The 24,149-nt window shown below is 45.7% G+C and overlaps 17 non-coding genes across 17 annotated transcripts; all 17 read right to left on the reverse strand.

Moving 5' to 3' along the window:
• Window positions 1-335: 335 nt before the first annotated feature.
• Window positions 336-406, reverse strand: trnag-gcc (transfer RNA glycine (anticodon GCC)). Its single transcript has one exon. It is a non-coding gene; the product is annotated as a tRNA-Gly (tRNA).
• Window positions 407-1,810: 1,404 nt separating this feature from the next.
• trnag-gcc (transfer RNA glycine (anticodon GCC)) lies at window positions 1,811-1,881 on the reverse strand. The gene has a single exon. It is a non-coding gene; the product is annotated as a tRNA-Gly (tRNA).
• Window positions 1,882-3,286: 1,405 nt separating this feature from the next.
• On the reverse strand, window positions 3,287-3,357 carry trnag-gcc (transfer RNA glycine (anticodon GCC)). The gene has a single exon. It is a non-coding gene; the product is annotated as a tRNA-Gly (tRNA).
• A 1,404-nt stretch (window positions 3,358-4,761) lies between these two features.
• Window positions 4,762-4,832, reverse strand: trnag-gcc (transfer RNA glycine (anticodon GCC)). Its single transcript has one exon. It is a non-coding gene; the product is annotated as a tRNA-Gly (tRNA).
• A 1,405-nt stretch (window positions 4,833-6,237) lies between these two features.
• trnag-gcc (transfer RNA glycine (anticodon GCC)) lies at window positions 6,238-6,308 on the reverse strand. Its single transcript has one exon. It is a non-coding gene; the product is annotated as a tRNA-Gly (tRNA).
• A 1,405-nt stretch (window positions 6,309-7,713) lies between these two features.
• trnag-gcc (transfer RNA glycine (anticodon GCC)) lies at window positions 7,714-7,784 on the reverse strand. The gene has a single exon. It is a non-coding gene; the product is annotated as a tRNA-Gly (tRNA).
• Window positions 7,785-9,177: 1,393 nt separating this feature from the next.
• trnag-gcc (transfer RNA glycine (anticodon GCC)) lies at window positions 9,178-9,248 on the reverse strand. Its single transcript has one exon. It is a non-coding gene; the product is annotated as a tRNA-Gly (tRNA).
• Window positions 9,249-10,646: 1,398 nt separating this feature from the next.
• Window positions 10,647-10,717, reverse strand: trnag-gcc (transfer RNA glycine (anticodon GCC)). Its single transcript has one exon. It is a non-coding gene; the product is annotated as a tRNA-Gly (tRNA).
• A 1,404-nt stretch (window positions 10,718-12,121) lies between these two features.
• On the reverse strand, window positions 12,122-12,192 carry trnag-gcc (transfer RNA glycine (anticodon GCC)). The gene has a single exon. It is a non-coding gene; the product is annotated as a tRNA-Gly (tRNA).
• A 1,404-nt stretch (window positions 12,193-13,596) lies between these two features.
• trnag-gcc (transfer RNA glycine (anticodon GCC)) lies at window positions 13,597-13,667 on the reverse strand. Its single transcript has one exon. It is a non-coding gene; the product is annotated as a tRNA-Gly (tRNA).
• A 1,404-nt stretch (window positions 13,668-15,071) lies between these two features.
• trnag-gcc (transfer RNA glycine (anticodon GCC)) lies at window positions 15,072-15,142 on the reverse strand. The gene has a single exon. It is a non-coding gene; the product is annotated as a tRNA-Gly (tRNA).
• A 1,404-nt stretch (window positions 15,143-16,546) lies between these two features.
• On the reverse strand, window positions 16,547-16,617 carry trnag-gcc (transfer RNA glycine (anticodon GCC)). Its single transcript has one exon. It is a non-coding gene; the product is annotated as a tRNA-Gly (tRNA).
• Window positions 16,618-18,022: 1,405 nt separating this feature from the next.
• Window positions 18,023-18,093, reverse strand: trnag-gcc (transfer RNA glycine (anticodon GCC)). Its single transcript has one exon. It is a non-coding gene; the product is annotated as a tRNA-Gly (tRNA).
• Window positions 18,094-19,497: 1,404 nt separating this feature from the next.
• Window positions 19,498-19,568, reverse strand: trnag-gcc (transfer RNA glycine (anticodon GCC)). The gene has a single exon. It is a non-coding gene; the product is annotated as a tRNA-Gly (tRNA).
• A 1,405-nt stretch (window positions 19,569-20,973) lies between these two features.
• trnag-gcc (transfer RNA glycine (anticodon GCC)) lies at window positions 20,974-21,044 on the reverse strand. The gene has a single exon. It is a non-coding gene; the product is annotated as a tRNA-Gly (tRNA).
• Window positions 21,045-22,449: 1,405 nt separating this feature from the next.
• trnag-gcc (transfer RNA glycine (anticodon GCC)) lies at window positions 22,450-22,520 on the reverse strand. The gene has a single exon. It is a non-coding gene; the product is annotated as a tRNA-Gly (tRNA).
• A 1,389-nt stretch (window positions 22,521-23,909) lies between these two features.
• On the reverse strand, window positions 23,910-23,980 carry trnag-gcc (transfer RNA glycine (anticodon GCC)). The gene has a single exon. It is a non-coding gene; the product is annotated as a tRNA-Gly (tRNA).
• Between the last annotated feature and the right edge of the window lie 169 nt (window positions 23,981-24,149).

Consider the following 24,149-nt stretch of genomic DNA (forward strand, 5'->3'; position numbering starts at 1 on the left):
CGCCGCTCCTTTCTGCTCCTCCTTATTAAACTGCCGCCCAGACTTGCTCCCGCTCTTTCAACACCCGCTCATCTCTGCTGCCGTGCTGCAAACAGCCACTCCTGTGTGTTCTCGCTTTTTAAATTGCCGCTTCCCTCTGCTCGTGCTATTTGAAAAATAACTCAAATCCTTCACTCCCTCACGTTACAAGCGATCCTCACTGCTACCGCTCTTTATACCGAAGGATATCTGTGCCCCCGCTCATTTAACAGCCGCTCCTCTCTGTGTCCGCTCTTGAAACAGTCGGGGAAGTTTAATTTTTAAATACACGCTTTCTGAAATACTTCCATAAACACTGCATTGGCCGGGAATCGAACCCGGGTCTCCCGCGTGGCAGGCGAGAATTCTACCCCTGAACCACCAATGCTCACGTTACGAACACATTCAAGTTTAAAGATAGTGCAATTAGTGTTTAATTTTTGTTAATAAAAGGCGAAGAACAACAAAGCACCTCATATTCTGAAGATAGAAACATAGAAACTTAGAAAGTAGGTGCAGGAGTTGGCCATTCGTCCCTTCCAGCCAGCACCACCATTCAATATGATCATGGCTGAGCATGCAACTTCACTTCCCCTTCCTGATTTCTCTCCATGCCCCTTGATCACTTTAGCCGTAAGGGCCATATCTCACTGTCTTTTGAGTATATCTATCCAACTGGCTTCCACATCTTTCTGTGGTACAGAATTCCACAGGTTCACAATGATCTGAGTGAAGAAGATGCTCCTCGTGTCGGTCCTAAATGGCTTACACTTTATCCTTAGACAGTGACCGCTGGTACTGGGCTTCCTTTATTCGGACTGCGGGAACCTTTTTACGCCATCAAACCTGTCCATTCCCGACCAAATTTTAAATGTTTCTATGAGCTCCCCTCTCATTCTTCTAAATTCCAGCGAGTATAAGCCTGGTCGATCCAGTCTTTCTTCATGTCAGTCCTGCCATCCCTGGAATCAATCTGGTGAATATTCGCTACACTCCCTCAAAAGCAAGAATGTCCTTCCTCAGATTAGATGATCATAACTGCACACAATACTCAAGGTCTGGTCTCAGCAAGGTGCTGTACAAGTCTCCATGCTCCGATACCCTAATCTCCTCGCTATGAAGGCCAGCATGACATTTGGCTTCCTTTACTGCATGCTGTACCTGTATGTATGAATGACTTCAACGACTGATGTACCAAAATACCCAGGTCTCAATACCCCTCCGCTTTTACAAATCGGTCAACATTCAGATAACATTCTACCTTCAAGGTTTTGCCACCAAAGTGGATAAACTCACACTTATCTTCATTATATGGCATCTGCCATCCACCGAATCTGTCCAATTCCGCTGCAGCCTCCTAGCAGCTCGCACTGCAACCCAGCTTGGTGTGATTTGCAAAGTTGGAGATATTACATTGATGGAATTATTGAAAATCGCCACAGCTCGAGGAAACGGTACCGCCGCTCCTTTCTGCTCCTCCTTATTAAACTGCCGCCCAGACTTGCTCCCGCTCTTTCAACACCCGCTCATCTCTGCTGCCGTGCTGCAAACAGCCACTCCTGTGTGTTCTCGCTTTTTAAATTGCCGCTTCCCTCTGCTCGTGCTATTTGAAAAATAACTCAAATCCTTTACTCCCTTCCGTTACAAGCGATCCTCACTGCTCCCGCTCTTTATACCGAAAGATATCTGTGCCCCCGCTCATTTAACAGCCGCTCCTCTACGTGTACGCTCTTGAAACAGTCGGGAAGTTTAATTTTTAAATACACGCTTTCGGAAATACTTCCATAAACACTGCATTGGTCGGGAATCGAACCCGGGTCTCCCGCGTGGCAGGCGAGAATTCTACCCCTGAACCACCAATGCTCACGTTACGAGCACATTCAAGTTTAAAGATAGTGCAATTAGTGTTTAATTTTTGTTAATAAAAGGCGAAGAACAACAAAGCACCTCATATTCTGAAGATAGAAACATAGAAACTTAGAAAGTAGGTGCAGGAGTAGGCCATTCGTCCCTTCCAGCCAGCACCACCATTCAATATGATCATGGCTGAGCGTGCAACTTCACTTCCCCTTCCTGATTTCTCTCCATGCCCCTTGATCACTTTAGCCGTAAGGGCCATATCTCACTGTCTTTTGAGTATATCTATCCAACTGGCTTCCACATCTTTCTGTGGTACAGAATTCCACAGGTTCACAATGATCTGAGTGAAGAAGATGCTCCTCGTGTCGGTCCTAAATGGTTTACACTTTATCCTTAGACAGTGACCGCTGGTACTGGGCTTCCTTTATTCGGACTGCGGGAACCTTTTTACGCCATCAAACCTGTCCATTCCCGACCAAATTTTAAATGTTTCTATGAGCTCCCCTCTCATTCTTCTAAATTCCAGCGAGTATAAGCCTCGTCGATCCAGTCTTTCTTCATGTCAGTCCTGCCATCCCTGGAATCAATCTGGTGAATATTCGCTACACTTCCTCAAAAGCAAGAATGTCCTTCCTCAGATTAGATGATCATAACTGCACACAATACTCAAGGTCTGGTCTCAGCAAGGTGCTGTACAAGTCTCCATGCTCCGATACCCTAATCTCCTCGCTATGAAGGCCAGCATGACATTTGGCTTCCTTTACTGCATGCTGTACCTGTATGTATGAATGACTTCAACGACTGATGTACCAAAATACCCAGGTCTCAATACCCCTCCGCTTTTACAAATCGGTCAACATTCAGATAACATTCTACCTTCAAGGTTTTGCCACCAAAGTGGATAAACTCACACTTATCTTCATTATATGGCATCTGCCATCCACCGAATCTGTCCAATTCCGCTGCAGCCTCCTAGCAGCTCGCACTGCAACCCAGCTTGGTGTGATTTGCAAAGTTTGAGATATTACATTGATGCAATTATTGAAAATCGCCACAGCTCGAGGAAACGGTACCGCCGCTCCTTTCTGCTCCTCCTTATTAAACTGCCGCCCAGACTTGCTCCCGCTCTTTCAACACCCGCTCATCTCTGCTGCCGTGCTGCAAACAGCCACTCCTGTGTGTTCTCGCTTTTTAAATTGCCGCTTCCCTCTGCTCGTGCTATTTGAAAAATAATTCGAATCCTTTACTCCCTCACGTTACAAGCGATCCTCACTGCTCCCGCTCTTTATACCGAATAATATCTGTGCCCCCGCTCATTTAACAGCCGCTCCTCTCTGTGTACGCTCTTGAAACAGTCGGGGAAGTTTAATTTTTAAATACACGCTTTCTGAAATACTTCCATAAACACTGCATTGGCCGGGAATCGAACCCGGGTCTCCCGCGTGGCAGGCGAGAATACTACCCCTGAACCACCAATGCTCACATTACGAACACATTCAAGTTTAAAGATAGTGCAATTAGTGTTTAATTTTTGTTAATAAAAGGCGAAGAACAACAAGGCACCTCATATTCTGAAGATAGAAACATAGAAACTTAGAAAGTAGGTGCAGATGTAGGCCATTCTTCCCTTCCAGCCAGCACCACCATTCAATATGATCATGGCTGAGCATGCAACTTCACTTCCCCTTCCTGATTTCTCTCCATGCCCCTTGATCACTTTAGCCGTAAGGGCCATATCTCACTGTCTTTTGAGTATATCTATCCAACTGGCTTCCACATCTTTCTGTGGTACAGAATTCCACAGGTTCACAATGATCTGAGTGAAGAAGATGCTCCTCGTGTCGGTCCTAAATGGCTTACACTTTATCCTTAGACAGTGACCGCTGGTACTGGGCTTCCTTTATTCGGACTGCGGGAACCTTTTTACGCCATCAAACCTGTCCATTCCCGACCAAATTTTAAATGTTTCTATGAGCTCCCCTCTCATTCTTCTAAATTCCAGCGAGTATAAGCCTCGTCGATCCAGTCTTTCTTCATGTCAGTCCTGCCATCCCTGGAATCAATCTGGTGAATATTCGCTACACTCCCTCAAAAGCAGGAATGTCCTTCCTCAGATTAGATGATCATAACTGCACACAATACTCAAGGTCTGGTCTCAGCAAGGTGCTGTACAAGTCTCCATGCTCCGATACCCTAATCTCCTCGCTATGAAGGCCAGCATGACATTTGGCTTCCTTTACTGCATGCTGTACCTGTATGTATGAATGACTTCAACGACTGATGTACCAAAATACCCAGGTCTCAATACCCCTCCGCTTTTACAAATCGGTCAACATTCAGATAACATTCTACCTTCAAGGTTTTGCCACCAAAGTGGATAAACTCACACTTATCTTCATTATATGGCATCTGCCATCCACCGAATCTGTCCAATTCCGCTGCAGCCTCCTAGCAGCTCGCACTGCAACCCAGCTTGGTGTGATTTGCAAAGTTGGAGATATTACATTGATGGAATTATTGAAAATCGCCACAGCTCGAGGAAACGGTACCGCCGCTCCTTTCTGCTCCTCCTTATTAAACTGCCGCCCAGACTTGCTCCCGCTCTTTCAACACCCGCTCATCTCTGCTGCCGTGCTGCAAACAGCCACTCCTGTGTGTTCTCGCTTTTTAAATTGCCGCTTCCCTCTGCTCGTGCTATTTGAAAAATAACTCAAATCCTTTACTCCCTCACGTTACAAGCGATCCTCACTGCTACCGCTCTTTATACCGAAAGATATCTGTGCCCCCGCTCATTTAACAGCCGCTCCTCTCTGTGTACGCTCTTGAAACAGTCGGGAAGTTTAATTTTTAAATACACGCTTTCTGAAATACTTCCATAAACACTGCATTGGCCGGGAATCGAACCCGGGTCTCCCGCGTGGCAGGCGAGAATTCTACCCCTGAACCACCAATGCTCACGTTACGAACACATTCAAGTTTAAAGATAGTGCAATTAGTGTTTAATTTTTGTTAATAAAAGGCGAAGAACAACAAAGCACCTCATATTCTGAAGATAGAAACATAGAAACTTAGAAAGTAGGTGCAGGAGTTGGCCATTCGTCCCTTCCAGCCAGCACCACCATTCAATATGATCATGGCTGAGCATGCAACTTCACTTCCCCTTCCTGATTTCTCTCCATGCCCCTTGATCACTTTAGCCGTAAGGGCGATATCTCACTGTCTTTTGAGTATATCTATCCAACTGGCTTCCACATCTTTCTGTGGTACAGAATTCCACAGGTTCACAATGATCTGAGTGAAGAAGATGCTCCTCGTGTCGGTCCTAAATGGCTTACACTTTATCCTTAGACAGTGACCGCTGGTACTGGGCTTCCTTTATTCGGACTGCGGGAACCTTTTTACGCCATCAAACCTGTCCATTCCCGACCAAATTTTAAATGTTTCTATGAGCTCCCCTCTCATTCTTCTAAATTCCAGCGAGTATAAGCCTCGTCGATCCAGTCTTTCTTCATGTCTGTCCTGCCATCCCTGGAATCAATCTGGTGAATATTCGCTACACTCCCTCAAAAGCAAGAATGTCCTTCCTCAGATTAGATGATCATAACTGCACACAATACTCAAGGTCTGGTCTCAGCAAGGTGCTGTACAAGTCTCCATGCTCCGATACCCTAATCTCCTCGCTATGAAGGCCAGCATGACATTTGGCTTCCTTTACTGCATGCTGTACCTGTATGTATGAATGACTTCAACGACTGATGTACCAAAATACCCAGGTCTCAATACCCCTCCGCTTTTACAAATCGGTCAACATTCAGATAACATTCTACCTTCAAGGTTTTGCCACCAAAGTGGATAAACTCACACTTATCTTCATTATATGGCATCTGCCATCCACCGAATCTGTCCAATTCCGCTGCAGCCTCCTAGCAGCTCGCACTGCAACCCAGCTTGGTGTGATTTGCAAAGTTGGAGATATTACATTGATGGAATTATTGAAAATCGCCACAGCTCGAGGAAACGGTACCGCCGCTCCTTTCTGCTCCTCCTTATTAAACTGCCGCCCAGACTTGCTCCCGCTCTTTCAACACCCGCTCATCTCTGCTGCCGTGCTGCAAACAGCCACTCCTGTGTGTTCTCGCTTTTTAAATTGCCGCTTCCCTCTGCTCGTGCTATTTGAAAAATAACTCGAATCCTTTACTCCCTTCCGTTACAAGCGATCCTCACTGCTCCCGCTCTTTATACCGAAGGATATCTGTGCCCCCGCTCATTTAACAGCCGCTCCTCTCTGTGTACGCTCTTGAAACAGTCGGGGAAGTTTAATTTTTAAATACACGCTTTCTGAAATACTTCCATAAACACTGCATTGGCCGGGAATCGAACCCGGGTCTCCCGCGTGGCAGGCGAGAATTCTACCCCTGAACCACCAATGCTCACATAACGAACACATTCAAGTTTAAAGATAGTGCAATTAGTGTTTAATTTTTGTTAATAAAAGGCGAAGAACAACAAAGCACCTCATATTCTGAAGATAGAAACATAGAAACTTAGAAAGTAGGTGCAGGAGTTGGCCATTCGTCCCTTCCAGCCAGCACCACCATTCAATATGATCATGGCTGAGCATGCAACTTCACTTCCCCTTCCTGATTTCTCTCCATGCCCCTTGATCACTTTAGCCGTAAGGGCCATATCTCACTGTCTTTTGAGTATATCTATCCAACTGGCTTCCACATCTTTCTGTGGTACAGAATTCCACAGGTTCACAATGATCTGAGTGAAGAAGATGCTCCTCGTGTCGGTCCTAAATGGCTTACACTTTATCCTTAGACAGTGACCGCTGGTACTGGGCTTCCTTTATTCGGACTGCGGGAACCTTTTTACGCCATCAAACCTGTCCATTCCCGACCAAATTTTAAATGTTTCTATGAGCTCCCCTCTCATTCTTCTAAATTCCAGCGAGTATAAGCCTCGTCGATCCAGTCTTTCTTCATGTCTGTCCTGCCATCCCTGGAATCAATCTGGTGAATATTCGCTACACTCCCTCAAAAGCAAGAATGTCCTTCCTCAGATTAGATGATCATAACTGCACACAATACTCAAGGTCTGGTCTCAGCAAGGTGCTGTACAAGTCTCCATGCTCCGATACCCTAATCTCCTCGCTATGAAGGCCAGCATGACATTTGGCTTCCTTTACTGCATGCTGTACCTGTATGTATGAATGACTTCAACGACTGATGTACCAAAATACCCAGGTCTCAATACCCCTCCGCTTTTACAAATCGGTCAACATTCAGATAACATTCTACCTTCAAGGTTTTGCCACCAAAGTGGATAAACTCACACTTATCTTCATTATATGGCATCTGCCATCCACCGAATCTGTCCAATTCCGCTGCAGCCTCCTAGCAGCTCGCACTGCAACCCAGCTTGGTGTGATTTGCAAAGTTGGAGATATTACATTGATGGAATTATTGAAAATCGCCACAGCTCGAGGAAACGGTACCGCCGCTCCTTTCTGCTCCTCCTTATTAAACTGCCGCCCAGACTTGCTCCCGCTCTTTCAACACCCGCTCATCTCTGCTGCCGTGCTGCAAACAGCCACTCCTGTGTGTTCTCGCTTTTTAAATTGCCGCTTCCCTCTGCTCGTGCTATTTGAAAAATAACTCGAATCCTTTACTCCCTTCCGTTACAAGCGATCCTCACTGCTCCCGCTCTTTATACCGAAGGATATCTGTGCCCCCGCTCATTTAACAGCCTATCCTCTCTGTGTACGCTCTTGAAACAGTCGGGGAAGTTTAATTTTTAAATACACGCTTTCTGAAATACTTCCATAAACACTGCATTGGCCGGGAATCGAACCCGGGTCTCCCGCGTGGCAGGCGAGAATTCTACCCCTGAACCACCAATGCTCACATAACGAACACATTCAAGTTTAAAGATAGTGCAATTAGTGTTTAATTTTTGTTAATAAAAGGCGAAGAACAACAAAGCACCTCATATTCTGAAGATAGAAACATAGAAACTTAGAAAGTAGGTGCAGGAGTTGGCCATTCGTCCCTTCCAGCCAGCACCACCATTCAATATGATCATGGCTGAGCATGCAACTTCACTTCCCCTTCCTGATTTCTCTCCATGCCCCTTGATCACTTTAGCCGTAAGGGCCATATCTCACTGTCTTTTGAGTATATCTATCCAACTGGCTTCCACATCTTTCTGTGGTACAGAATTCCACAGGTTCACAATGATCTGAGTGAAGAAGATGCTCCTCGTGTCGGTCCTAAATGGCTTACACTTTATCCTTAGACAGTGACCGCTGGTACTGGGCTTCCTTTATTCGGACTGCGGGAACCTTTTTACGCCATCAAACCTGTCCATTCCCGACCAAATTTTAAATGTTTCTATGAGCTCCCCTCTCATTCTTCTAAATTCCAGCGAGTATAAGCCTGGTCGATCCAGTCTTTCTTCATGTCAGTCCTGCCATCCCTGGAATCAATCTGGTGAATATTCGCTACACTCCCTCAAAAGCAAGAATGTCCTTCCTCAGATTAGATGATCATAACTGCACACAATACTCAAGGTCTGGTCTCAGCAAGGTGCTGTACAAGTCTCCATGCTCCGATACCCTAATCTCCTCGCTATGAAGGCCAGCATGACATTTGGCTTCCTTTACTGCATGCTGTACCTGTATGTATGAATGACTTCAACGACTGATGTACCAAAATACCCAGGTCTCAATACCCCTCCGCTTTTACAAATCGGTCAACATTCAGATAACATTCTACCTTCAAGGTTTTGCCACCAAAGTGGATAAACTCACACTTATCTTCATTATATGGCATCTGCCATCCACCGAATCTGTCCAATTCCGCTGCAGCCTCCTAGCAGCTCGCACTGCAACCCAGCTTGGTGTGATTTGCAAAGTTGGAGATATTACATTGATGGAATTATTGAAAATCGCCACAGCTCGAGGAAACGGTACCGCCGCTCCTTTCTGCTCCTCCTTATTAAACTGCCGCCCAGACTTGCTCCCGCTCTTTCAACACCCGCTCATCTCTGCTGCCGTGCTGCAAACAGCCACTCCTGTGTGTTCTCGCTTTTTAAATTGCCGCTTCCCTCTGCTCGTGCTATTTGAAAAATAACTCGAATCCTTTACTCCCTTCCGTTACAAGCGATCCTCACTGCTCCCGCTCTTTATACCGAAGGATATCTGTGCCCCCGCTCATTTAACAGCCGCTCCTCTCTGTGTACGCTCTTGAAACAGTCGGGGAAGTTTAATTTTTAAATACACGCTTTCTGAAATACTTCATTGGCCGGGAATCGAACCCGGGTCTCCCGCGTGGCAGGCGAGAATTCTACCCCTGAACCACCAATGCTCACATTACGAACACATTCAAGTTTAAAGATAGTGCAATTAGTGTTTAATTTTTGTTAATAAAAGGCGAAGAACAACAAAGCACCTCATATTCTGAAGATAGAAACATAGAAACTTAGAAAGTAGGTGCAGGAGTAGGCCATTCGTCCCTTCCAGCCAGCACCACCATTCAATATGATCATGGCTGAGCATGCAACTTCACTTCCCCTTCCTGATTTCTCTCCATGCCCCTTGATCACTTTAGCCGTAAGGGCCATATCTCACTGTCTTTTGAGTATATCTATCCAACTGGCTTCCACATCTTTCTGTGGTACAGAATTCCACAGGTTCACAATGATCTGAGTGAAGAAGATGCTCCTCGTGTCGGTCCTAAATGGTTTACACTTTATCCTTAGACAGTGACCGCTGGTACTGGGCTTCCTTTATTCGGACTGCGGGAACCTTTTTACGCCATCAAACCTGTCCATTCCCGACCAAATTTTAAATGTTTCTATGAGCTCCCCTCTCATTCTTCTAAATTCCAGCGAGTATAAGCCTCGTCGATCCAGTCTTTCTTCATGTCAGTCCTGCCATCCCTGGAATCAATCTGGTGAATATTCGCTACACTCCCTCAAAAGCAAGAATGTCCTTCCTCAGATTAGATGATCATAACTGCACACAATACTCAAGGTCTGGTCTCAGCAAGGTGCTGTACAAGTCTCCATGCTCCGATAACCTAATCTCCTCGCTATGAAGGCCAGCATGACATTTGGCTTCCTTTACTGCACCTGTATGTATGAATGACTTCAACGACTGATGTACCAAAATACCCAGGTCTCAATACCCCTCCGCTTTTACAAATCGGTCAACATTCAGATAACATTCTACCTTCAAGGTTTTGCCACCAAAGTGGATAAACTCACACTTATCTTCATTATATGGCATCTGCCATCCACCGAATCTGTCCAATTCCGCTGCAGCCTCCTAGCAGCTCGCACTGCAACCCAGCTTGGTGTGATTTGCAACGTTGGAGATATTACATTGATGGAATTATTGAAAATCGCCACAGCTCGAGGAAACGGTACCGCCGCTCCTTTCTGCTCCTCCTTATTAAACTGCCGCCCAGACTTGCTCCCGCTCTTTCAACACCCGCTCATCTCTGCTGCCGTGCTGCAAACAGCCACTCCTGTGTGTTCTCGCTTTTTAAATTGCCGCTTCCCTCTGCTCATGCTATTTGAAAAATAACTCAAATCCTTTACTCCCTCACGTTACAAGCGATCCTCACTGCTACCGCTCTTTATACCGAAGGATATCTGTGCCCCCGCTCATTTAACAGCCGCTCCTCTCTGTGTCCGCTCTTGAAACAGTCGGGGAAGTTTAATTTTTAAATACACGCTTTCTGAAATACTTCCATAAACACTGCATTGGCCGGGAATCGAACCCGGGTCTCCCGCGTGGCAGGCGAGAATTCTACCCCTGAACCACCAATGCTCACGCTACGAACACATTCAAGTTTAAAGATAGTGCAATTAGTGTTTAATTTTTGTTAATAAAAGGCGAAGAACAACAAAGCACCTCATATTCTGAAGATAGAAACATAGAAACTTAGAAAGTAGGTGCAGGAGTTGGCCATTCGTCCCTTCCAGCCAGCACCACCATTCAATATGATCATGGCTGAGCATGCAACTTCACTTCCCCTTCCTGATTTCTCTCCATGCCCCTTGATCACTTTAGCCGTAAGGGCCATATCTCACTGTCTTTTGAGTATATCTATCCAACTGGCTTCCACATCTTTCTGTGGTACAGAATTCCACAGGTTCACAATGATCTGAGTGAAGAAGATGCTCCTCGTGTCGGTCCTAAATGGCTTACACTTTATCCTTAGACAGTGACCGCTGGTACTGGGCTTCCTTTATTCGGACTGCGGGAACCTTTTTACGCCATCAAACCTGTCCATTCCCGACCAAATTTTAAATGTTTCTATGAGCTCCCCTCTCATTCTTCTAAATTCCAGCGAGTATAAGCCTGGTCGATCCAGTCTTTCTTCATGTCAGTCCTGCCATCCCTGGAATCAATCTGGTGAATATTCGCTACACTCCCTCAAAAGCAAGAATGTCCTTCCTCAGATTAGATGATCATAACTGCACACAATACTCAAGGTCTGGTCTCAGCAAGGTGCTGTACAAGTCTCCATGCTCCGATACCCTAATCTCCTCGCTATGAAGGCCAGCATGACATTTGGCTTCCTTTACTGCATGCTGTACCTGTATGTATGAATGACTTCAACGACTGATGTACCAAAATACCCAGGTCTTAATACCCCTCCGCTTTTACAAATCGGTCAACATTCAGATAACATTCTACCTTCAAGGTTTTGCCACCAAAGTGGATAAACTCACACTTATCTTCATTATATGGCATCTGCCATCCACCGAATCTGTCCAATTCCGCTGCAGCCTCCTAGCAGCTCGCACTGCAACCCAGCTTGGTGTGATTTGCAAAGTTGGAGATATTACATTGATGGAATTATTGAAAATCGCCACAGCTCGAGGAAACGGTACCGCCGCTCCTTTCTGCTCCTCCTTATTAAACTGCCGCCCAGACTTGCTCCCGCTCTTTCAACACCCGCTCATCTCTGCTGCCGTGCTGCAAACAGCCACTCCTGTGTGTTCTCGCTTTTTAAATTGCCGCTTCCCTCTGCTCGTGCTATTTGAAAAATAACTCAAATCCTTTACTCCCTTCCGTTACAAGCGATCCTCACTGCTCCCGCTCTTTATACCGAAAGATATCTGTGCCCCCGCTCATTTAACAGCCGCTCCTCTACGTGTACGCTCTTGAAACAGTCGGGAAGTTTAATTTTTAAATACACGCTTTCTGAAATACTTCCATAAACACTGCATTGGCCGGGAATCGAACCCGGGTCTCCCGCGTGGCAGGCGAGAATTCTACCCCTGAACCACCAATGCTCACGTTACGCACACATTCAAGTTTAAAGATAGTGCAATTAGTGTTTAATTTTTGTTAATAAAAGGCGAAGAACAACAAAGCACCTCATATTCTGAAGATAGAAACATAGAAACTTAGAAAGTAGGTGCAGGAGTTGGCCATTCGTCCCTTCCAGCCAGCACCACCATTCAATATGATCATGGCTGAGCATGCAACTTCACTTCCCCTTCCTGATTTCTCTCCATGCCCCTTGATCACTTTAGCCGTAAGGGCCATATCTCACTGTCTTTTGAGTATATCTATCCAACTGGCTTCCACATCTTTCTGTGGTACAGAATTCCACAGGTTCACAATGATCTGAGTGAAGAAGATGCTCCTCGTGTCGGTCCTAAATGGCTTACACTTTATCCTTAGACAGTGACCGCTGGTACTGGGCTTCCTTTATTCGGACTGCGGGAACCTTTTTACGCCATCAAACCTGTCCATTCCCGACCAAATTTTAAATGTTTCTATGAGCTCCCCTCTCATTCTTCTAAATTCCAGCGAGTATAAGCCTGGTCGATCCAGTCTTTCTTCATGTCAGTCCTGCCATCCCTGGAATCAATCTGGTGAATATTCGCTACACTCCCTCAAAAGCAAGAATGTCCTTCCTCAGATTAGATGATCATAACTGCACACAATACTCAAGGTCTGGTCTCAGCAAGGTGCTGTACAAGTCTCCATGCTCCGATACCCTAATCTCCTCGCTATGAAGGCCAGCATGACATTTGGCTTCCTTTACTGCATGCTGTACCTGTATGTATGAATGACTTCAACGACTGATGTACCAAAATACCCAGGTCTCAATACCCCTCCGCTTTTACAAATCGGTCAACATTCAGATAACATTCTACCTTCAAGGTTTTGCCACCAAAGTGGATAAACTCACACTTATCTTCATTATATGGCATCTGCCATCCACCGAATCTGTCCAATTCCGCTGCAGCCTCCTAGCAGCTCGCACTGCAACCCAGCTTGGTGTGATTTGCAAAGTTGGAGATATTACATTGATGGAATTATTGAAAATCGCCACAGCTCGAGGAAACGGTACCGCCGCTCCTTTCTGCTCCTCCTTATTAAACTGCCGCCCAGACTTGCTCCCGCTCTTTCAACACCCGCTCATCTCTGCTGCCGTGCTGCAAACAGCCACTCCTGTGTGTTCTCGCTTTTTAAATTGCCGCTTCCCTCTGCTCGTGCTATTTGAAAAATAACTCAAATCCTTTACTCCCTTCCGTTACAACCGATCCTCACTGCTCCCGCTCTTTATACCGAAAGATATCTGTGCCCCCGCTCATTAAACAGCCGCTCCTCTACGTGTACGCTCTTGAAACAGTCGGGAAGTTTAATTTTTAAATACACGCTTTCGGAAATACTTCCATAAACACTGCATTGGTCGGGAATCGAACCCGGGTCTCCCGCGTGGCAGGCGAGAATTCTACCCCTGAACCACCAATCCTCACGTTACGAGCACATTCAAGTTTAAAGATAGTGCAATTAGTGTTTAATTTTTGTTAATAAAAGGCGAAGAACAACAAAGCACCTCATATTCTGAAGATAGAAACATAGAAACTTAGAAAGTAGGTGCAGGAGTAGGCCATTCGTCCCTTCCAGCCAGCACCACCATTCAATATGATCATGGCTGAGCGTGCAACTTCACTTCCCCTTCCTGATTTCTCTCCATGCCCCTTGATCACTTTAGCCGTAAGGGCCATATCTCACTGTCTTTTGAGTATATCTATCCAACTGGCTTCCACATCTTTCTGTGGTACAGAATTCCACAGGTTCACAATGATCTGAGTGAAGAAGATGCTCCTCGTGTCGGTCCTAAATGGTTTACACTTTATCCTTAGACAGTGACCGCTGGTACTGGGCTTCCTTTATTCGGACTGCGGGAACCTTTTTACGCCATCAAACCTGTCCATTCCCGACAAAATTTTAAATGTTTCTATGAGCTCCCCTCTCATTCTTCTAAATTCCAGCGAGTATAAGCCTCGTCGATCCAGTCTTTCTTCATGTCAGTCCTGCCATCCCTGGAATCAATCTGGTGAATATTCGCTACACTTCCTCAAAAGCAAGAATGTCCTTCCTCAGATTAGATGATCATAACTGCACACAATACTCAAGGTCTGGTCTCAGCAAGGTGCTGTACAAGTCTCCATGCTCCGATACCCTAATCTCCTCGCTATGAAGGCCAGCATGACATTTGGCTTCCTTTACTGCATGCTGTACCTGTATGTATGAATGACTTCAACGACTGATGTACCAAAATACCCAGGTCTCAATACCCCTCCGCTTTTACAAATCGGTCAACATTCAGATAACATTCTACCTTCAAGGTTTTGCCACCAAAGTGGATAAACTCACACTTATCTTCATTATATGGCATCTGCCATCCACCGAATCTGTCCAATTCCGATGCAGCCTCCTAGCAGCTCGCACTGCAACCCAGCTTGGTGTGATTTGCAAAGTTGGAGATATTACATTGATGGAATTATTGAAAATCGCCACAGCTCGAGGAAACGGTACCGCCGCTCCTTTCTGCTCCTCCTTATTAAACTGCCGCCCAGACTTGCTCCCGCTCTTTCAACACCCGCTCATCTCTGCTGCCGTGCTGCAAACAGCCACTCCTGTGTGTTCTCGCTTTTTAAATTGCCGCTTCCCTCTGCTCGTGCTATTTGAAAAATAACTCAAATCCTTTACTCCCTTCCGTTACAAGCGATCCTCACTGCTCCCGCTCTTTATACCGAAAGATATCTGTGCCCCCGCTCATTTAACAGCCGCTCCTCTACGTGTACGCTCTTGAAACAGTCGGGAAGTTTAATTTTTAAATACACGCTTTCTGAAATACTTCCATAAACACTGCATTGGCCGGGAATCGAACCCGGGTCTCCCGCGTGGCAGGCGAGAATTCTACCCCTGAACCACCAATGCTCACGTTACGAACACATTCAAGTTTAAAGATAGTGCAATTAGTGTTTAATTTTTGTTAATAAAAGGCGAAGAACAACAAAGCACCTCATATTCTGAAGATAGAAACATAGAAACTTAGAAAGTAGGTGCAGGAGTTGGCCATTCGTCCCTTCCAGCCAGCACCACCATTCAATATGATCATGGCTGAGCATGCAACTTCACTTCCCCTTCCTGATTTCTCTCCATGCCCCTTGATCACTTTAGCCGTAAGGGCCATATCTCACTGTCTTTTGAGTATATCTATCCAACTGGCTTCCACATCTTTCTGTGGTACAGAATTCCACAGGTTCACAATGATCTGAGTGAAGAAGATGCTCCTCGTGTCGGTCCTAAATGGCTTACACTTTATCCTTAGACAGTGACCGCTGGTACTGGGCTTCCTTTATTCGGACTGCGGGAACCTTTTTACGCCATCAAACCTGTCCATTCCCGACCAAATTTTAAATGTTTCTATGAGCTCCCCTCTCATTCTTCTAAATTCCAGCGAGTATAAGCCTGGTCGATCCAGTCTTTCTTCATGTCAGTCCTGCCATCCCTGGAATCAATCTGGTGAATATTCGCTACACTCCCTCAAAAGCAAGAATGTCCTTCCTCAGATTAGATGATCATAACTGCACACAATACTCAAGGTCTGGTCTCAGCAAGGTGCTGTACAAGTCTCCATGCTCCGATACCCTAATCTCCTCGCTATGAAGGCCAGCATGACATTTGGCTTCCTTTACTGCATGCTGTACCTGTATGTATGAATGACTTCAACGACTGATGTACCAAAATACCCAGGTCTCAATACCCCTCCGCTTTTACAAATCGGTCAACATTCAGATAACATTCTACCTTCAAGGTTTTGCCACCAAAGTGGATAAACTCACACTTATCTTCATTATATGGCATCTGCCATCCATCGAATCTGTCCAATTCCGCTGCAGCCTCCTAGCAGCTCGCACTGCAACCCAGCTTGGTGTGATTTGCAAAGTTGGAGATATTACATTGATGGAATTATTGAAAATCGCCACAGCTCGAGGAAACGGTACCGCCGCTCCTTTCTGCTCCTCCTTATTAAACTGCCGCCCAGACTTGCTCCCGCTCTTTCAACACCCGCTCATCTCTGCTGCCGTGCTGCAAACAGCCACTCCTGTGTGTTCTCGCTTTTTAAATTGCCGCTTCCCTCTGCTCGTGCTATTTGAAAAATAACTCAAATCCTTTACTCCCTTCCGTTACAAGCGATCCTCACTGCTCCCGCTCTTTATACCGAAAGATATCTGTGCCCCCGCTCATTTAACAGCCGCTCCTCTACGTGTACGCTCTTGAAACAGTCGGGAAGTTTAATTTTTAAATACACGCTTTCGGAAATACTTCCATAAACACTGCATTGGTCGGGAATCGAACCCGGGTCTCCCGCGTGGCAGGCGAGAATTCTACCCCTGAACCACCAATCCTCACGTTACGAGCACATTCAAGTTTAAAGATAGTGCAATTAGTGTTTAATTTTTGTTAATAAAAGGCGAAGAACAACAAAGCACCTCATATTCTGAAGATAGAAACATAGAAACTTAGAAAGTAGGTGCAGGAGTAGGCCATTCGTCCCTTCCAGCCAGCACCACCATTCAATATGATCATGGCTGAGCGTGCAACTTCACTTCCCCTTCCTGATTTCTCTCCATGCCCCTTGATCACTTTAGCCGTAAGGGCCATATCTCACTGTCTTTTGAGTATATCTATCCAACTGGCTTCCACATCTTTCTGTGGTACAGAATTCCACAGGTTCACAATGATCTGAGTGAAGAAGATGCTCCTCGTGTCGGTCCTAAATGGTTTACACTTTATCCTTAGACAGTGACCGCTGGTACTGGGCTTCCTTTATTCGGACTGCGGGAACCTTTTTACGCCATCAAACCTGTCCATTCCCGACAAAATTTTAAATGTTTCTATGAGCTCCCCTCTCATTCTTCTAAATTCCAGCGAGTATAAGCCTCGTCGATCCAGTCTTTCTTCATGTCAGTCCTGCCATCCCTGGAATCAATCTGGTGAATATTCGCTACACTTCCTCAAAAGCAAGAATGTCCTTCCTCAGATTAGATGATCATAACTGCACACAATACTCAAGGTCTGGTCTCAGCAAGGTGCTGTACAAGTCTCCATGCTCCGATACCCTAATCTCCTCGCTATGAAGGCCAGCATGACATTTGGCTTCCTTTACTGCATGCTGTACCTGTATGTATGAATGACTTCAACGACTGATGTACCAAAATACCCAGGTCTCAATACCCCTCCGCTTTTACAAATCGGTCAACATTCAGATAACATTCTACCTTCAAGGTTTTGCCACCAAAGTGGATAAACTCACACTTATCTTCATTATATGGCATCTGCCATCCACCGAATCTGTCCAATTCCGATGCAGCCTCCTAGCAGCTCGCACTGCAACCCAGCTTGGTGTGATTTGCAAAGTTGGAGATATTACATTGATGGAATTATTGAAAATCGCCACAGCTCGAGGAAACGGTACCGCCGCTCCTTTCTGCTCCTCCTTATTAAACTGCCGCCCAGACTTGCTCCCGCTCTTTCAACACCCGCTCATCTCTGCTGCCGTGCTGCAAACAGCCACTCCTGTGTGTTCTCGCTTTTTAAATTGCCGCTTCCCTCTGCTCGTGCTATTTGAAAAATAATTCGAATCCTTTACTCCCTCACGTTACAAGCGATCCTCACTGCTCCCGCTCTTTATACCGAAGAATATCTGTGCCCCCGCTCATTTAACAGCCGCTCCTCTCTGTGTACGCTCTTGAAACAGTCGGGGAAGTTTAATTTTTAAATACACGCTTTCTGAAATACTTCCATAAACACTGCATTGGCCGGGAATCGAACCCGGGTCTCCCGCGTGGCAGGCGAGAATACTACCCCTGAACCACCAATGCTCACATTACGAACACATTCAAGTTTAAAGATAGTGCAATTAGTGTTTAATTTTTGTTAATAAAAGGCGAAGAACAACAAGGCACCTCATATTCTGAAGATAGAAACATAGAAACTTAGAAAGTAGGTGCAGGAGTAGGCCATTCGTCCCTTCCAGCCAGCACCACCATTCAATATGATCATGGCTGAGCATGCAACTTCACTTCCCCTTCCTGATTTCTCTCCATGCCCCTTGATCACTTTAGCCGTAAGGGCCATATCTCACTGTCTTTTGAGTATATCTATCCAACTGGCTTCCACATCTTTCTGTGGTACAGAATTCCACAGGTTCACAATGATCTGAGTGAAGAAGATGCTCCTCGTGTCGGTCCTAAATGGCTTACACTTTATCCTTAGACAGTGACCGCTGGTACTGGGCTTCCTTTATTCGGACTGCGGGAACCTTTTTACGCCATCAAACCTGTCCATTCCCGACCAAATTTTAAATGTTTCTATGAGCTCCCCTCTCATTCTTCTAAATTCCAGCGAGTATAAGCCTCGTCGATCCAGTCTTTCTTCATGTCAGTCCTGCCATCCCTGGAATCAATCTGGTGAATATTCGCTACACTCCCTCAAAAGCAGGAATGTCCTTCCTCAGATTAGATGATCATAACTGCACACAATACTCAAGGTCTGGTCTCAGCAAGGTGCTGTACAAGTCTCCATGCTCCGATACCCTAATCTCCTCGCTATGAAGGCCAGCATGACATTTGGCTTCCTTTACTGCATGCTGTACCTGTATGTATGAATGACTTCAACGACTGATGTACCAAAATACCCAGGTCTCAATACCCCTCCGCTTTTACAAATCGGTCAACATTCAGATAACATTCTACCTTCAAGGTTTTGCCACCAAAGTGGATAAACTCACACTTATCTTCATTATATGGCATCTGCCATCCACCGAATCTGTCCAATTCCGCTGCAGCCTCCTAGCAGCTCGCACTGCAACCCAGCTTGGTGTGATTTGCAAAGTTGGAGATATTACATTGATGGAATTATTGAAAATCGCCACAGCTCGAGGAAACGGTACCGCCGCTCCTTTCTGCTCCTCCTTATTAAACTGCCGCCCAGACTTGCTCCCGCTCTTTCAACACCCGCTCATCTCTGCTGCCGTGCTGCAAACAGCCACTCCTGTGTGTTCTCGCTTTTTAAATTGCCGCTTCCCTCTGCTCGTGCTATTTGAAAAATAACTCAAATCCTTTACTCCCTCACGTTACAAGCGATCTTCACTGCTACCGCTCTTTATACCGAAAGATATCTGTGCCCCCGCTCATTTAACAGCCGCTCCTCTCTGTGTCCGCTCTTGAAACAGTCGGGAAGTTTAATTTTTAAATACACGCTGTCTGAAATACTTCCATAAACACTGCATTGGCCGGGAATCGAACCCGGGTCTCCCGCGTGGCAGGCGAGAATTCTACCCCTGAACCACCAATGCTCACGTTACGAACACATTCAAGTTTAAAGATAGTGCAATTAGTGTTTAATTTTTGTTAATAAAAGGCGAAGAACAACAAAGCACCTCATATTCTGAAGATAGAAACATAGAAACTTAGAAAGTAGGTGCAGGAGTTGGCCATTCGTCCCATCCAGCCAGCACCACCATTCAATATGATCATGGCTGAGCATGCAACTTCACTTCCCCTTCCTGATTTCTCTCCATGCCCCTTGATCACTTTAGCCGTAAGGGCGATATCTCACTGTCTTTTGAGTATATCTATCCAACTGGCTTCCACATCTTTCTGTGGTACAGAATTCCACAGGTTCACAATGATCTGAGTGAAGAAGATGCTCCTCGTGTCGGTCCTAAATGGCTTACACTTTATCCTTAGACAGTGACCGCTGGTACTGGGCTTCCTTTATTCGGACTGCGGGAACCTTTTTACGCCATCAAACCTGTCCATTCCCGACCAAATTTTAAATGTTTCTATGAGCTCCCCTCTCATTCTTCTAAATTCCAGCGAGTATAAGCCTCGTCGATCCAGTCTTTCTTCATGTCAGTCCTGCCATCCCTGGAATCAATCTGGTGAATATTCGCTACACTCCCTCAAAAGCAGGAATGTCCTTCCTCAGATTAGATGATCATAACTGCACACAATACTCAAGGTCTGGTCTCAGCAAGGTGCTGTACAAGTCTCCATGCTCCGATACCCTAATCTCCTCGCTATGAAGGCCAGCATGACATTTGGCTTCCTTTACTGCATGCTGTACCTGTATGTATGAATGACTTCAACGACTGATGTACCAAAATACCCAGGTCTCAATACCCCTCCGCTTTTACAAATCGGTCAACATTCAGATAACATTCTACCTTCAAGGTTTTGCCACCAAAGTGGATAAACTCACACTTATCTTCATTATATGGCATCTGCCATCCACCGAATCTGTCCAATTCCGCTGCAGCCTCCTAGCAGCTCGCACTGCAACCCAGCTTGGTGTGATTTGCAAAGTTTGAGATATTACATTGATGCAATTATTGAAAATCGCCACAGCTCGAGGAAACGGTACCGCCGCTCCTTTCTGCTCCTCCTTATTAAACTGCCGCCCAGACTTGCTCCCGCTCTTTCAACACCCGCTCATCTCTGCTGCCGTGCTGCAAACAGCCACTCCTGTGTGTTCTCGCTTTTTAAATTGCCGCTTCCCTCTGCTCGTGCTATTTGAAAAATAATTCGAATCCTTTACTCCCTCACGTTACAAGCGATCCTCACTGCTCCCGCTCTTTATACCGAAGAATATCTGTGCCCCCGCTCATTTAACAGCCGCTCCTCTCTGTGTACGCTCTTGAAACAGTCGGGGAAGTTTAATTTTTAAATACACGCTTTCTGAAATACTTCCATAAACACTGCATTGGCCGGGAATCGAACCCGGGTCTCCCGCGTGGCAGGCGAGAATACTACCCCTGAACCACCAATGCTCACATTACGAACACATTCAAGTTTAAAGATAGTGCAATTAGTGTTTAATTTTTGTTAATAAAAGGCGAAGAACAACAAGGCACCTCATATTCTGAAGATAGAAACATAGAAACTTAGAAAGTAGGTGCAGGAGTAGGCCATTCGTCCCTTCCAGCCAGCACCACCATTCAATATGATCATGGCTGAGCATGCAACTTCACTTCCCCTTCCTGATTTCTCTCCATGCCCCTTGATCACTTTAGCCGTAAGGGCCATATCTCACTGTCTTTTGAGTATATCTATCCAACTGGCTTCCACATCTTTCTGTGGTACAGAATTCCACAGGTTCACAATGATCTGAGTGAAGAAGATGCTCCTCGTGTCGGTCCTAAATGGCTTACACTTTATCCTTAGACAGTGACCGCTGGTACTGGGCTTCCTTTATTCGGACTGCGGGAACCTTTTTACGCCATCAAACCTGTCCATTCCCGACCAAATTTTAAATGTTTCTATGAGCTCCCCTCTCATTCTTCTAAATTCCAGCGAGTATAAGCCTCGTCGATCCAGTCTTTCTTCATGTCAGTCCTGCCATCCCTGGAATCAATCTGGTGAATATTCGCTACACTCCCTCAAAAGCAGGAATGTCCTTCCTCAGATTAGATGATCATAACTGCACACAATACTCAAGGTCTGGTCTCAGCAAGGTGCTGTACAAGTCTCCATGCTCCGATACCCTAATCTCCTCGCTATGAAGGCCAGCATGACATTTGGCTTCCTTTACTGCATGCTGTACCTGTATGTATGAATGACTTCAACGACTGATGTACCAAAATACCCAGGTCTCAATACCCCTCCGCTTTTACAAATCGGTCAACATTCAGATAACATTCTACCTTCAAGGTTTTGCCACCAAAGTGGATAAACTCACACTTATCTTCATTATATGGCATCTGCCATCCACCGAATCTGTCCAATTCCGCTGCAGCCTCCTAGCAGCTCGCACTGCAACCCAGCTTGGTGTGATTTGCAAAGTTGGAGATATTACATTGATGGAATTATTGAAAATCGCCACAGCTCGAGGAAACGGTACCGCCGCTCCTTTCTGCTCCTCCTGATTAAACTGCCGCCCAGACTTGCTCCCGCTCTTTCAACACCCGCTCATCTCTGCTGCCGTGCTGCAAACAGCCACTCCTGTGTGTTCTCGCTTTTTAAATTGCCGCTTCCCTCTGCTCGTGCTATTTGAAAAATAACTCGAATCCTTTACTCCCTTCCGTTACAAGCGATCCTCACTGCTCCCGCTCTTTATACCGAAGGATATCTGTGCCCCCGCTCATTTAACAGCCGCTCCTCTCTGTGTACGCTCTTGAAACAGTCGGGGAAGTTTAATTTTTAAATACACGCTTTCTGAAATACTTCCATAAACACTGCATTGGCCGGGAATCGAACCCGGGTCTCCCGCGTGGCAGGCGAGAATTCTACCCCTGAACCACCAATGCTCACATTACGAACACATTCAAGTTTAAAGATAGTGCAATTAGTGTTTAATTTTTGTTAATAAAAGGCGAAGAACAACAAAGCACCTCATATTCTGAAGATAGAAACATAGAAACTTAGAAAGTAGGTGCAGGAGTTGGCCATTCGTCCCTTCCAGCCAGCACCACCATTCAATATGATCATGGCTGAGCATGCAACTTCACTTCCCCTTCCTGATTTCTCTCCATGCCCCTTGATCACTTTAGCCGTAAGGGCCATATCTCACTGTCTTTTGAGTATATCTATCCAACTGGCTTCCACATCTTTCTGTGGTACAGAATTCCACAGGTTCACAATGATCTGAGTGAAGAAGATGCTCCTCGTGTCGGTCCTAAATGGCTTACACTTTATCCTTAGACAGTGACCGCTGGTACTGGGCTTCCTTTATTCGGACTGCGGGAACCTTTTTACGCCATCAAACCTGTCCATTCCCGACCAAATTTTAAATGTTTCTATGAGCTCCCCTCTCATTCTTCTAAATTCCAGCGAGTATAAGCCTGGTCGATCCAGTCTTTCTTCATGTCAGTCCTGCCATCCCTGGAATCAATCTGGTGAATATTCGCTACACTCCCTCAAAAGCAAGAATGTCCTTCCTCAGATTAGATGATCATAACTGCACACAATACTCAAGGTCTGGTCTCAGCAAGGTGCTGTACAAGTCTCCATGCTCCGATACCCTAATCTCCTCGCTATGAAGGCCAGCATGACATTTGGCTTCCTTTACTGCATGCTGTACCTGTATGTATGAATGACTTCAACGACTGATGTACCAAAATACCCAGGTCTCAATACCCCTCCGCTTTTACAAATCGGTCAACATTCAGATAACATTCTACCTTCAAGGTTTTGCCACCAAAGTGGATAAACTCACACTTATCTTCATTATATGGCATCTGCCATCCACCGAATCTGTCCAATTCCGCTGCAGCCTCCTAGCAGCTCGCACTGCAACCCAGCTTGGTGTGATTTGCAAAGTTGGAGATATTACATTGATGGAATTATTGAAAATCGCCACAGCTCGAGGAAACGGTACCGCCGCTCCTTTCTGCTCCTCCTGATTAAACTGCCGCCCAGACTTGCTCCCGCTCTTTCAACACCCGCTCATCTCTGCTGCCGTGCTGCAAACAGCCACTCCTGTGTGTTCTCGCTTTTTAAATTGCCGCTTCCCTCTGCTCGTCCTATTTGAAAAATAACTCAAATCCTTTACTCCCTTCCGTTACAAGCGATCCTCACTGCTCCCGCTCTTTGTACCGAAAGATATCTGTGCCCCCGCTCATCTCTGTGTACGCTCTTGAAACAGTCGGGAAGTTTAATTTTTAAATACACGCTTTCTGAAATACTTCCATAAACACTGCATTGGCCGGGAATCGAACCCGGGTCTCCCGCGTGGCAGGCGAGAATTCTACCCCTGAACCACCAATGCTCACGTTACGAACACATTCAAGTTTAAAGATAGTGCAATTAGTGTTTAATTTTTGTTAATAAAAGGCGAAGAACAACAAAGCACCTCATATTCTGAAGATAGAAACATAGAAACTTAGAAAGTAGGTGCAGGAGTTGGCCATTCGTCCCTTCCAGCCAGCACCACCATT

Source organism: Pristiophorus japonicus, unplaced genomic scaffold (genome assembly GCF_044704955.1).
Source record: "Pristiophorus japonicus isolate sPriJap1 unplaced genomic scaffold, sPriJap1.hap1 HAP1_SCAFFOLD_270, whole genome shotgun sequence".
In the NCBI taxonomy this organism is placed as follows: domain Eukaryota; kingdom Metazoa; phylum Chordata; class Chondrichthyes; family Pristiophoridae; genus Pristiophorus; species Pristiophorus japonicus.